Genomic DNA, 14799 nt, shown 5'->3' on the forward strand with positions numbered 1-14799 from the left:
ACTGACAGTTGTACAGTGTAACTAGCCATGACTGGTCTACAGTAAACTGACAGTTGTACAGTGTAACCAGCCATGACAGGTCTACAGTAAACTGACAGTTGTACAGTGTAACTAGATATACCAGGTCTACAGTAAACTGACAGTTGTACAGTGTAACTAGCCATGACTGGTCTACAGTAAACTGACAGTTGTACAGTGTAACCAGCCATGACAGGTCTACAGTAAACTGACAGTTGTACAGTGTAACCAGCCATGACTGGTCTGCAGTAAACTGACAGTTGTACAGTGTAACTAGCCATGACTGGTCTACAGTAAACTGACAGTTGTACAGTGTAACTAGATATACCAGGTCTACAGTAAACTGACAGTTGTACAGTGTAACTAGATATACCAGGTCTACAGTAAACTGACAGTTGTACAGTGTAACTAGATATACCAGGTCTACAGTAAACTGACAGTTGTACAGTGTAACTAGATATAACCAGGTCTACAGTAAACTGACAGTTGTACAGTGTAACCAGCCATGACAGGTCTATAGTAAACTGACAGTTGTACAGTGTAACCAGCCATGACTGGTCTACAGTAAACTGACAGTTGTACAGTGTAACTAGCCATGACAGGTCTACAGTAAACTGACAGTTGTACAGTGTAACTAGATATACCAGGTCTACAGTAAACTGACAGTTGTACAGTGTAACTAGATATAACCAGGTCTACAGTAAACTGACAGTTGTACAGTGTAACTAGCCATGACTGGTCTACAGTAAACTGAGAGTTGTACAGTGTAACTAGCCATGACTGGTCTACAGTAAACTGACAGTTGTACAGTGTAACTAGATATACCAGGTCTACAGTAAACTGACAGTTGTACAGTGTAACTAGATATAACCAGGTCTACAGTAAACTGACAGTTGTACAGTGTAACTAGATATACCAGGTCTACAGTAAACTGACAGTTGTAAAGTGTAACCAGCCAGGACAGGTCTACAGTAAACTGACAGTTGTACAGTGTAACCAGCCATGACTGGTCTACATTAAACTGACAGTTGTACAGTGTAACTAGATATAACCAGGTCTACAGTAAACTGACAGTTGTACAGTGTAACTAGCCATGACTTGTCTACAGTAAACTGACAGTTGTACAGTGTAACCAGCCATGACTGGTCTACAGTAAACTGACAGTTGTACAGTGTAACTCGATATACCAGGTCTACAGTAAACTGACAGTTGTACAGTGTAACTAGCCATGACTGGTCTACAGTAAACTGACAGCTGTACAGTGTAACCAGCCATGACAGGTCTACAGTAAACTGACAGTTGTACAGTGTAACTAGCCATGACTGGTCTACAGTAAACTGACAGTTGTACAGTGTAACTAGCCATGACTGGTCTACAGTAAACTGACAGCTGTACAGTGTAACCAGCCATGACAGGTCTACAGTAAACTGACAGCTGTACAGTGTAACCAGCCATGACAGGTCTACAGTAAACTGACAGTTGTACAGTGTAACTAGCCATGACAGGTCTACAGTAAACTGACAGCTGTACAGTGTAACTCGATATAACCAGGTCTACAGTAAACTGACAGTTGTACAGTGTAACCAGCCATGACTGGTCTACAGTAAACTGACAGTTGTACAGTGTAACTAGATATAACCAGGTCTACAGTAAACTGACAGCTGTACAGTGTAACTCGATATAACCAGGTCTACAGTAAACTGAGAGTTGTACAGTGTAACTAGCCATGACTGGTCTACAGTAAACTGACAGTTGTACAGTATAACTAGATAAAACCAGGTCTACAGTAAACTGAGAGTTGTACAGTGTAACTAGATATACCAGGTCTACAGTAAACTGACAGTTGTACAGTGTAACTAGCCATGACTAGTCTACAGTAAACTGACAGTTGTACAGTGTAACTAGCCATGACTGGTCTACAGTAAACTGACAGTTGTACAGTGTAACTAGCCATGACTGGTCTACAGTAAACTGACAGTTGTACAGTGTAACTAGATATAACCAGGTCTACAGTAAACTGAGAGTTGTACAGTGTAACTAGCCATGACTGGTCTACAGTAAACTGACAGTTGTACAGTGTAACTAGCCATGACAGGTCTACAGTAAACTGACAGTTGTACAGTGTAACTAGATATAACCAGGTCTACAGTAAACGGACAGTTGTACAGTGTAACTAGATATAACCAGGTCTACAGTAAACTGACAGTTGTACAGTGTAACTAGATATAACCAGGTCTACAGTAAACTGAGAGTTGTACAGTGTAACTAGCCATGACTGGTCTACAGTAAACTGACAGTTGTACAGTGTAACTAGCCATGACTGGTCTACAGTAAACTGACAGTTGTACAGTGTAACTAGCCATGACAGGTCTACAGTAAACTGACAGTTGTACAGTGTAACCAGCCATGACTGGTCTACAGTAAACTGACAGTTGTACAGTGTAACTAGATATAACCAGGTCTACAGTAAACTGACAGTTGTACAGTGTAACCAGCCATGACTGGTCTACAGTAAACTGACAGTTGTACAGTGTAACTAGATATACCAGGTCTACAGTAAACTGACAGTTGTACAGTGTAACCAGCCATGACTGGTCTACAGTAAACTGACAGTTGTACAGTGTAACTAGATATAACCAGGTCTACAGTAAACTGACAGTTGTACAGTGTAACTAGCCATGACTGGTCTACAGTAAACTGACAGTTGTACAGTGTAACTAGCCATGACTGGTCTACAGTAAACTGACAGTTGTACAGTGTAACCAGCCAGGACAGGTCTACAGTAAACTGACAGTTGTACAGTGTAACTAGATATAACCAGGTCTACAGTAAACTGACAGCTGTACAGTGTAACCAGCCATGACTGGTCTACAGTAAACTGACAGTCATACAGTGTAACTAGATATACCAGGTCTACAGTAAACTGACAGTTGTACAGTGTAACTAGCCATGACAGGTCTACAGTAAACTGACAGTTGTACAGTGTAACTAGCCATGACTGGTCTACAGTAAACTGACAGTTGTACAGTGTAACTAGCCATGACAGGTCTACAGTAAACTGACAGCTGTACAGTGTAACTCGATATAACCAGGTCTACAGTAAACTGACAGTTGTACAGTGTAACCAGCCATGACTGGTCTACAGTAAACTGACAGTTGTACAGTGTAACTAGATATAACCAGGTCTACAGTAAACTGACAGCTGTACAGTGTAACTCGATATAACCAGGTCTACAGTAAACTGAGAGTTGTACAGTGTAACTAGCCATGACTGGTCTACAGTAAACTGACAGTTGTACAGTATAACTAGATAAAACCAGGTCTACAGTAAACTGAGAGTTGTACAGTGTAACTAGATATACCAGGTCTACAGTAAACTGACAGTTGTACAGTGTAACTAGCCATGACTAGTCTACAGTAAACTGACAGTTGTACAGTGTAACTAGCCATGACTGGTCTACAGTAAACTGACAGTTGTACAGTGTAACTAGCCATGACTGGTCTACAGTAAACTGACAGTTGTACAGTGTAACTAGATATAACCAGGTCTACAGTAAACTGAGAGTTGTACAGTGTAACTAGCCATGACTGGTCTACAGTAAACTGACAGTTGTACAGTGTAACTAGCCATGACAGGTCTACAGTAAACTGACAGTTGTACAGTGTAACTAGATATAACCAGGTCTACAGTAAACGGACAGTTGTACAGTGTAACTAGATATAACCAGGTCTACAGTAAACTGACAGTTGTACAGTGTAACTAGATATAACCAGGTCTACAGTAAACTGAGAGTTGTACAGTGTAACTAGCCATGACTGGTCTACAGTAAACTGACAGTTGTACAGTGTAACTAGCCATGACTGGTCTACAGTAAACTGACAGTTGTACAGTGTAACTAGCCATGACTGGTCTACAGTAAACTGACAGTTGTACAGTGTAACCAGCCATGACTGGTCTACAGTAAACTGACAGTTGTACAGTGTAACTAGATATAACCAGGTCTACAGTAAACTGACAGTTGTACAGTGTAACTAGCCATGACTGGTCTACAGTAAACTGACAGTTGTACAGTGTAACTAGATATACCAGGTCTACAGTAAACTGACAGTTGTACAGTGTAACTAGCCATGACTGGTCTACAGTAAACTGACAGTTGTACAGTGTAACTAGATATAACCAGGTCTACAGTAAACTGACAGTTGTACAGTGTAACTAGCCATGACTGGTCTACAGTAAACTGACAGTTGTACAGTGTAACTAGCCATGACTGGTCTACAGTAAACTGACAGTTGTACAGTGTAACCAGCCATGACAGGTCTACAGTAAACTGACAGTTGTACAGTGTAACTAGATATAACCAGGTCTACAGTAAACTGACAGCTGTACAGTGTAACCAGCCATGACTGGTCTACAGTAAACTGACAGTCATACAGTGTAACTAGATATACCAGGTCTACAGTAAACTGACAGTTGTACAGTGTAACTAGCCATGACAGGTCTACAGTAAACTGACAGTTGTACAGTGTAACTAGATATAACCAGGTCTACAGTAAACTGACAGTTGTACAGTGTAACTAGATATAACCAGGTCTACAGTAAACTGACAGTTGTACAGTGTAACTAGATATAACCAGGTCTACAGTAAACTGACAGTTGTACAGTGTAACCAGCCATGACTGGTCTACAGTAAACTGACAGTTGTACAGTGTAACTAGCCATGACTGGTCTACAGTAAACTGACAGTTGTACAGTGTAACTAGCCAGGACAGGTCTACAGTAAACTGACAGTTGTACAGTGTAACTAGATATAACCAGGTCTACAGTAAACTGACAGTTGTACAGTGTAACCAGCCATGACAGGTCTACAGTAAACTGACAGTTGTACAGTGTAACTAGATATAACCAGGTCTACAGTAAACTGACAGTTGTACAGTGTAACCAGCCATGACAGGTCTACAGTAAACTGACAGTTGTACAGTGTAACTAGATATAACCAGGTCTACAGTAAACTGACAGTTGTACAGTGTAACTAGATATAACCAGGTCTACAGTAAACTGACAGTTGTACAGTGTAACTAGATATAACCAGGTCTACAGTAAACTGACAATTGTACAGTGTAACCAGCCATGACAGGTCTACATTAAACTGACAGTTGTACAGTGTAATTAGATATAACCAGGTCTACAGTAAACTGACAGTTGTACAGTGTAACTAGCCATGACTGGTCTACAGTAAACTGACAGTTGTACAGTGTAACTAGATATAACCAGGTCTACAGTAAACGGACAGTTGTACAGTGTAACTAGATATAACCAGGTCTACAGTAAACTGACAGTTGTACAGTGTAACTAGATATAACCAGGTCTACAGTAAACTGAGAGTTGTACAGTGTAACTAGCCATGACTGGTCTACAGTAAACTGACAGTTGTACAGTGTAACTAGCCATGACTGGTCTACAGTAAACTGACAGTTGTACAGTGTAACTAGCCATGACTGGTCTACAGTAAACTGACAGTTGTACAGTGTAACTAGCCATGACTGGTCTACAGTAAACTGACAGTTGTACAGTGTAACTAGATATAACCAGGTCTACAGTAAACTGACAGTTGTACAGTGTAACCAGCCATGACTGGTCTACAGTAAACTGACAGTTGTACAGTGTAACTAGATATACCAGGTCTACAGTAAACTGACAGTTGTACAGTGTAACCAGCCATGACTGGTCTACAGTAAACTGACAGTTGTACAGTGTAACTAGATATAACCAGGTCTACAGTAAACTGACAGTTGTACAGTGTAACTAGCCATGACTGGTCTACAGTAAACTGACAGTTGTACAGTGTAACTAGCCATGACTGGTCTACAGTAAACTGACAGTTGTACAGTGTAACCAGCCAGGACAGGTCTACAGTAAACTGACAGTTGTACAGTGTAACTAGATATAACCAGGTCTACAGTAAACTGACAGCTGTACAGTGTAACCAGCCATGACTGGTCTACAGTAAACTGACAGTCATACAGTGTAACTAGATATACCAGGTCTACAGTAAACTGACAGTTGTACAGTGTAACTAGCCATGACAGGTCTACAGTAAACTGACAGTTGTACAGTGTAACTAGATATAACCAGGTCTACAGTAAACTGACAGTTGTACAGTGTAACTAGATATAACCAGGTCTACAGTAAACTGACAGTTGTACAGTGTAACTAGATATAACCAGGTCTACAGTAAACTGACAGTTGTACAGTGTAACCAGCCATGACTGGTCTACAGTAAACTGACAGTTGTACAGTGTAACTAGCCATGACTGGTCTACAGTAAACTGACAGTTGTACAGTGTAACTAGCCAGGACAGGTCTACAGTAAACTGACAGTTGTACAGTGTAACTAGATATAACCAGGTCTACAGTAAACTGACAGTTGTACAGTGTAACCAGCCATGACAGGTCTACAGTAAACTGAGAGTTGTACAGTGTAACTAGATATAACCAGGTCTACAGTAAACTGACAGTTGTACAGTGTAACCAGCCATGACAGGTCTACATTAAACTGACAGTTGTACAGTGTAACTAGATATAACCAGGTCTACAGTAAACTGACAGTTGTACAGTGTAACTAGATATAACCAGGTCTACAGTAAACTGACAGTTGTACAGTGTAACTAGATATAACCAGGTCTACAGTAAACTGACAATTGTACAGTGTAACCAGCCATGACAGGTCTACATTAAACTGACAGTTGTACAGTGTAATTAGATATAACCAGGTCTACAGTAAACTGACAGTTGTACAGTGTAACTAGCCATGACTGGTCTACAGTAAACTGACAGTTGTACAGTGTAACTAGATATAACCAGGTCTACAGTAAACTGACAGTTGTACAGTGTAACTAGATATAACCAGGTCTACAGTAAACTGACAGTTGTACAGTGTAACTAGATATAACCAGGTCTACAGTAAACTGACAGTTGTACAGTGTAACCAGCCATGACAGGTCTACAGTAAACTGACAGTTGTAAAGTGTAACCAGCCATGACTGGTCTACAGTAAACTGACAGTTGTACAGTGTAACTAGCCAGGACAGGTCTACAGTAAACTGACAGCTGTACACTGTTTATTTTTTGTTTTCTTTGTTGCTGTTTTTCATTCCAGTATTGATAATCAGTTTATATAAACATTTTTGAACAGCAACTATAAATCCATCTGTGTATCAATTCCATTTACATTACATTGATAGTAAAACGAAACACAAATATTTTATGATGTTTTTCTCTATAAATTCAACCTGAACATGTTTATGACTAAATATCTATTTAGATGGGTAGAAATAAAACAAAGTGTGTTCTGTGTATCAATTCCATTTACATTACATTTATAGTAAAACGAAACACAAATATTTTATGATGTTTTTCTCTATGAATTCAACTTGAACTTGTTTATGACTAAATATCTATTTAGATGGGTAGAAATAAAACAAAGTGTATTACCACTGTGTAACTCACCCACTCTGGCCACCTAGGCATAAGACAAGTGTGTTGCCACTGTGCCACTCACCCAATCTGGCCACCTAGACATAAGACAGGTGTGTTGCCACTGTGCCACTCACCCACTCTGGCCATCTAGGCATAAGACAAGTGTGTTGCCACTGTGTCACTCACCCACTCTGGCCACCTAGGCATAAGACAAGTGTGTTGCCACTGTGCCACTCACCCACTCTGGCCACCTAGGCATAAGACAAGTGTGTTGCCACTGTGTCACTCACCCACTCTGGCCACCTAGGCATAAGACAGGTGTGTTGCCACTGTGCCACTCACCCACTCTGGCCACCTAGGCATAAGACAAGTGTGTTGCCACTGTGCCACTCACCCACTCACCCACTCTGGCCACCTAGGCATAAGACAGGTGTGTTGCCACTGTGCCACTCACCCACTCTGGCCACCTAGGCATAAGACAGGTGTGTTGCCACTGTGCCACTCACCCACTCTGGCCACCTAGATTTAAGGCAAGTGTGTTGCCACTGTGCCACTCACCCACTCTGGCCACCTAGGCATAAGACAGGTGTGTTGCCACTGTGCCACTCACCCACCCTGGCCACCTAGGCATAAGACAGGTGTGTTGCCACTGTGCCACTCACCCACTCTGGCCACCTAGATTTAAGGCAAGTGTGTTGCCACTGTGCCACTCACCCACTCTGGCCACCTAGGCATAAGACAAGTGTGTTGACACTGTGCCACTCACCCACTCTGGCCACCTAGGCATAAGACAGGTGTGTTGCCACTGTGCCACTCACCCACTCTGGCCACCTAGGTGTAAGGCAGGTGTGTTACCACTGTGCCACTCACCCACTCTGGCCACCTAGGCATAAGACAGGTGTGTTGACACTGTGCCACTCACCCACTCTGGCCACCTAGGCATAAGACAAGTGTGTTGCCACTGTGCCACTCACCCACTCTGGCCACCTAGGTATAAGACAAGTGTGTTGCCACTGTGCCACTCACCCACTCTGGCCACCTAGGTGTAAGACAAGTGTGTTGACACTGTGCCACTCACCCACTCTGGCCACCTAGGCATAAGACAAGTGTGTTACCACTGTGTCACTCACCCACTCTGGCCACCTAGGTATAAGACAAGTGTGTTGCCACTGTGCCACTCACCCACTCTGGCCACCTAGGCATAAGACAAGTGTGTTACCACTGTGCCACTCACCCACTCTGGCCACCTAGGTGTAAGGCAGGTGTGTTACCACTGTGCCACTCACCCACTCTGGCCACCTAGGCATAAGACAGGTGTGTTGCCACTGTGCCACTCACCCACTCTGGCCACCTAGGCATAAGACAAGTGTGTTGCCACTGTGCCACTCACCCACTCTGGCCACCTAGGCATAAGACAAGTGTGTTGACACTGTGCCACTCACCCACTCTGGCCACCTAGGTATAAGACAAGTGTGTTGCCACTGTGCCACTCACCCACTCTGGCCACCTAGATTTAAGGCAAGTGTATTGCCACTCACCCACTCTGGCCACCTAGGTGTAAGGCAAGTGTGTTGCCACTGTGCCACTCATCCACACTGGCCACATAGGTGTAAGGCAGGTGTTGTCTTACCACTCAAACACCTGGGCCACCTAAGTATAAGGTATAAGTGACTGTTACAAGTCTTTGCCACTCGACCACCAAGCTGGGCCTAGGAGTAGTGTTTTAGCCTACCATCATCAAATGTAGGAGTAATCAAATTACATTTCATCCTGCATCCCCTCTGAAAGTTTGGATCTTCATGGATCTTTCTCAATTTCCATTGGTATGTTCCCCTTGTTCCCTAGTTGTGCTTGATCCATTTTGATACTGATCAGGAAACAAGATGGTTGACAGGTGGCCATTTTGAATTTTGACAGTTGAAGTTTGTTATCGCTAATTGTCAGAAAGTTCTTCATGGTTATTTCTTAATTTCATTTAGATCAACTTTTAATAGTGGTCGTTTGTTAACCTTATTTCATAGAGACGCCATGATGGACTTTTCTCAGATTTAATATGGAGCTTGTTTTTAAATGATTTAAGAGTAAAAAGGGAAATGCACAGAAAAGTTCAGTCTTTATCATATGGAACAAGTAGAAACTCTTTTACCGAACATTTCCTTGGAAATATGATGAAATCACCGGGCAGAATCATGGTAAAACACCTGTTGATCGGCATATGTGTCACATGTGTGTAATGCAGCCAAAACATCGGGTTTTTTTGTTGTGTAAGCATTTACCGTATTTCTAATTTATTTTGATGATAAGTAAATTTGAGGCCGCCATTTTGTTACCTATGTAAACAACCCTGCATGAAGGCTGAATTCTTTGAATTAGACAATCTTTCCAAATGAATACGGTATGCTTCTGATATGTAAAATAATTTTTTTGCGATGTGTATGGAAAGAGTTAATAGGACGTTTAACAAAATAAACAAACTTCTTCAGTTCTCCTGTCTACTGACGGTGGAGTTGACTGTCTTGCTGAAGTGTATACAACCAGACCTCGATAACTTGTCATCTGAATCATGAAAAACTTCGAGTTATCCGAGTCTTCGAGTTATAGACCTGGGAAGCCATGGCCACCATCTTGAAAAACACATTTTAAACTTCTTCTCAAGTCCCACCAGTGCTGTTGAGCTGAAACTTGCCAGAAATGATCCTGACGAAGTGTTGTTATTTTGTTGTTATCCAATAAATGTTACTTGATGGTAGACACCAAGATCCCTTTGGGATCTCTTGTTTTAAGGCAACAGGGCCACCTAGGTTTAAGGCAGATGTACCACTGTGCCAATCAACCACTCTGGCCACCTAGGAGCAACAGTGTGTCCACTGTGCCACCTGATTTGTCTGTATCACAGTGATACAGACAAAAGAAAACAATACAAGTGAAAAACATTCAATTTTGTTTAATTGTTTTCTTAAAAATATATATAACCTCTCTCTCTCTCTGTCTCTGTCTCTCTCTGTCTCTTTCTCTCTCTCTCTCTCTGTCTCTCTCTCTGTCTCTGTCTCTCTCTGTCTCTGTCTCTCTCTCTGTCTCTCTCTGTCTCTCTCTCTCTCTCTCTCTAAATAAATAAATAAAACAAAAATAAGTCCATTCTTTGATTGAATGCAGATGTAGAAATATTCTCCAAAATAATGAGATCTGTATTTATAAGAGAATATAAAGATATATTCATGAGTATCATTTTACTTTGTAGATAAATCAGAACACAATCTGTTAAAACTGTATAGATGTCCTGTAATTATGAAATGATGTTAAAAAAAGCATGCATTAATGTTAAATTTTCACACACATTATTAATACTGATAGCATGCATGTACATATAACACTTCCTGAGACAAACATTCTTATATTCAAAAAAAATATATACATAAAAATCATCAATACAAAAATAAATACACAATGTACAAAAAAGGTTTTCTCAAAAATATTGATTGTCAAATGTTATATATATATAATATTTTACTGTAAGCTTTGAATCCAAACTTGTTTGACTTTCTAAGAAGGTTTAAAAATGTCCTTTAAACATTGGACTTAAAGTCATCGGATCTTTGATGTTCACATGAAAAATGTATGACAGTTTTTTGGAAAGCAGCTATAAAGTAAAAAAACTTATTTTAGAAACACCTTAAACTTATTTTAGAAACACCTTAAACTTATTTTAGAAACACCTTAAACTTATTTTAGAAACACCTTATACTTATTTTAGAAACACCTTAAACTTATTTTAGAAACACCTTGTGTTGTTTTGTTTCACTATCATAAGTTTAATGAAGGAGTTAATGATGATTGTTTTCTGCTTACTCATTAACATTATACTGTTAATTATTTAAGAAATAATTAACGATGATTCGTGTATTATTGCAGGATACACAACGAGGACGAGGATATTTTACAATTAAATTAATAACGAAGGCCGCAGGCCTGAGTTATTAATTAAAATTGCAAAATATCCGAGTCCGAGTTGTATATCCTGCAACAATACACGAGTCAAAGTTGATTATTTCTATTCTACCATGTACTGTTTAGTTCTGAGATCGACCTCTTTCTAATAGAAAAACAGCAAAGAAACCCCGGGAAAACCTTGTAATTTATTTCTTGAGTATTGCATTATTTGTTGATGATATTATACAGGCAATACAGTACTACGATCAAGAGCATCTATCATATGGCATTTATTTTGAAAATTAAAAATAAAACAAAAAACAAAGAAGAAAAAAAAAGAGGGGGGGGGGGGCCTCCGTAGGATTCGAACTCGCATCGTGATAAAAATATATTGAAAGACTAACCCATTAGCCCACTTGGCTATAGTAACCTTTTATGAAACGGGTGAATATTAGATATTTAAAATTGTAACAGCCGTGACTCACGCCTGTGTATTATTGGCAAGAGCTTGGGTTATTGGAAAATAATACATGGTTTTAAACCAATCAAAACTGGCGTTACATAGCAAACATGGTAGAATACCTACTGATTTTTAACATACATCAATTATAACTATTATAGATCCCATTTAAATACTGTACAAGTATTTGGCAGTAGGCTATACCAGCCATAAAGCAGTATGGTATTTGTATAGCAGATTAAAATTGCTAACCTGGAATCATTTTTCCATATTTCAATAAATTACTCTAAATATATACATGAATAAGTTAGCATTTTTAATGCCATATGATTTGATGAAATTGACAGGAAATCTTGACTTGATGCTTGAAGCTATTTTGTGACTAGATGTTTTTTTGGTTTCTTTCACACTGAAAGAATTTGGATCTATATATACCTGTATGTCTTCAGATTAGAACTTTTTAACTATAAATACATTTTATAATGTGAAAGGCTGAATATATACAAGAAAGGGAATTTCCTATTCTAAACGCTTCATACAGTGACCAATCGAGGGAATTTCCTATTCTAAACGCTTCATACAGTGACCAATCGAGGGAATTTCTTACTCTAGATGCTTCATACAGTGACCAATCGAGGGAATTTCTTACTTTAGATGCTACATACAGTGACCAATGGAGGGGATTTCTTACTCTAAATGCTTGATACAGTGACCAATATAGGGAATTTCTTACTCTAAATGCTTGATACAGTGACCAATCGAGGGAATTTCTTATACTCTAAACGCTTGATACAGTGACCAATATAGGGAATTTCCTACTCTAAATGCTTGATACAGTGACCAATCGAGGGAATTTCCTACTCTAAACGCTTGATACAGTGACCAATATAGGGGATTTCTTACTCTAAACGCTTCATACAGTGACCAATATAGGGAATTTCCTACTCTAAATGCTTGATACAGTGACCAATCGAGGGAATTTCCTATACTCTAAATGCTTCATACAGTGACCAATCGAGGGAATTTCCTACTCTAAATGCTTCATACAGTGACCAATCGAGGGAATTTCTTACTCTAAATGCTTCATACAGTGACCAATATAGGGAATTTCTTACTCTAAATGCTTCATACAGTGACCAATCGAGGGAATTTCTTACTCTAAATGCTTGATACAGTGACCAATCGAGGGAATTTCTTACTCTAAATGCTTGATACAGTGACCAATCGAGGGAATTTCTTACTCTAAATGCTTGATACAGTGACCAATCGAGGGAATTTCTTACTCTAAATGCTTGATACAGTGACCAATCGAGGGGATTTCTTACTCTAAACGCTTCATACAGTGACCAATATCGGGAATTTCCTACTCTAAATGCTTGATACAGTGACCAATATAGGGAATTTCTTACCCTAATGCTTGATACAGTGACCAATCGAGGCACAGGCAATCACATAGAGCAAAGTCATACAGAGTTAAGAGTGCATTTTTTCCACTCATGCCACTTTTAAAGATAGTTTTTAACTGATTTCTAAGTTGTTTGATGCGAACCAGGAGCTCGTTCTGAATCCTCAACTCAACTTTTAATTTAGCCGTCACAGCTATTTTGAATCACGTACACACAAGTCGGTCATAATTTACTTTGGATCATATATTTTTGGGCCCAAAGTGAGGCAAACTTCTTCCAAAAGGAAGACAAAAAGATGACTTTCTAAATTGAAACCTCTGATATCTTAAAAATCTGCTGCTGTTGAAGAAATAATTGTAAATCCTCAGTTAACTATAAGGGCCACCTCAGGACTAGTATTGGTAACAGGAAATCAGCTTGCGCTGTTTGACAGCCTGTTTTATCCTCTTAGAATACGGTAAGACAATGTCTCTTTCAAAGCAACTTAACTCCCTGGTCTTCTCGTACGGGTTACTTGATACCACAATTATCTTGGAGAAATTTTCCTACAAGTCCATGGAAGGAGCAGGTATTTGTGATGTATCTCAAACCGTCTATTGAAAATGTTCCAACTGGGTCGCTGGATCACATATTTCATAGTTTCGTCATCAAAGTTAACAGTTTGACGCCGCACTTCTGCTACATATGCTGAAGAAAAAAAGCCATAAATCTCATTGTATGGTTTCTCAATATCTTTCAGTCTATAATGATGCCAAGTTAATGTCATACATTGTTGTCACAAGGTCGTACAGTAAATGTAACATTGGTGTAAGGTCATTGTCACCATAAGGCCAGATTAATATCACATTGAGGTCAGGTTGATGTCACAATGGTGTTAAGTTGATGTCACAATAGTACCAGGTTGATGTCACTTAGGGGTCAGTCAATGTCACAGTTGTGTTAGGTTTATGTCAGTGGTGTCAGGTCAAAGTCGCAAAGGTACATTTATCAAGTTAATGTCAAAGTGATGTTAGGTTAAATTTCACAATGGTGTCAGGGCAATATCACAATGATTTCAAGTCAATGAAACATTTAGGTCAGGATAATGTCATTGTGAGTTCAGGTCAATGTCACAATGAGGTCATATATATTATATTGAGGTTAGGGCAATGTCATATTAAGGTCAGGACAGTCACAATGAGGTCATGCAGGTCTATCACATTGAGTTCAGGGCAATGTCATATTGAGGTCTTTGAAATCTCACAATGAGGTCAAGTCGATGTCACAATGGTGCAGTCAGTGTCACAATGGTTTCACATAAATGTCATAATGCAGTCAGACACCATAATAGTGGTGTGAGGTCAATGTAACATTGACCTGACACCACCATGTGGATTGGTTTGGATTGGTTTGTACTGTTATTAATGTCTTATCCACATCAATGTTCATGGACAGTCTCCCCTGTGTGCGAGATGCATGCGTGTAATGCATGTTATTTTTGTATTTGTATTCTTGTGAAAATATGAAACTTA

The 14799-nt window shown here is 39.7% G+C and overlaps 1 protein-coding gene across 8 annotated transcripts in view; it reads left to right on the forward strand.

The window, feature by feature from the left end:
- LOC117322879 overlaps window positions 1-14799 on the forward strand; it is an 88071-nt gene that overhangs the window by 37321 nt on the left and 35951 nt on the right. The window lies entirely within an intron of this gene.

Source organism: Pecten maximus, chromosome 3 (genome assembly GCF_902652985.1).
Source record: "Pecten maximus chromosome 3, xPecMax1.1, whole genome shotgun sequence".
Taxonomy (NCBI): Eukaryota; Metazoa; Mollusca; class Bivalvia; order Pectinida; family Pectinidae; genus Pecten; species Pecten maximus.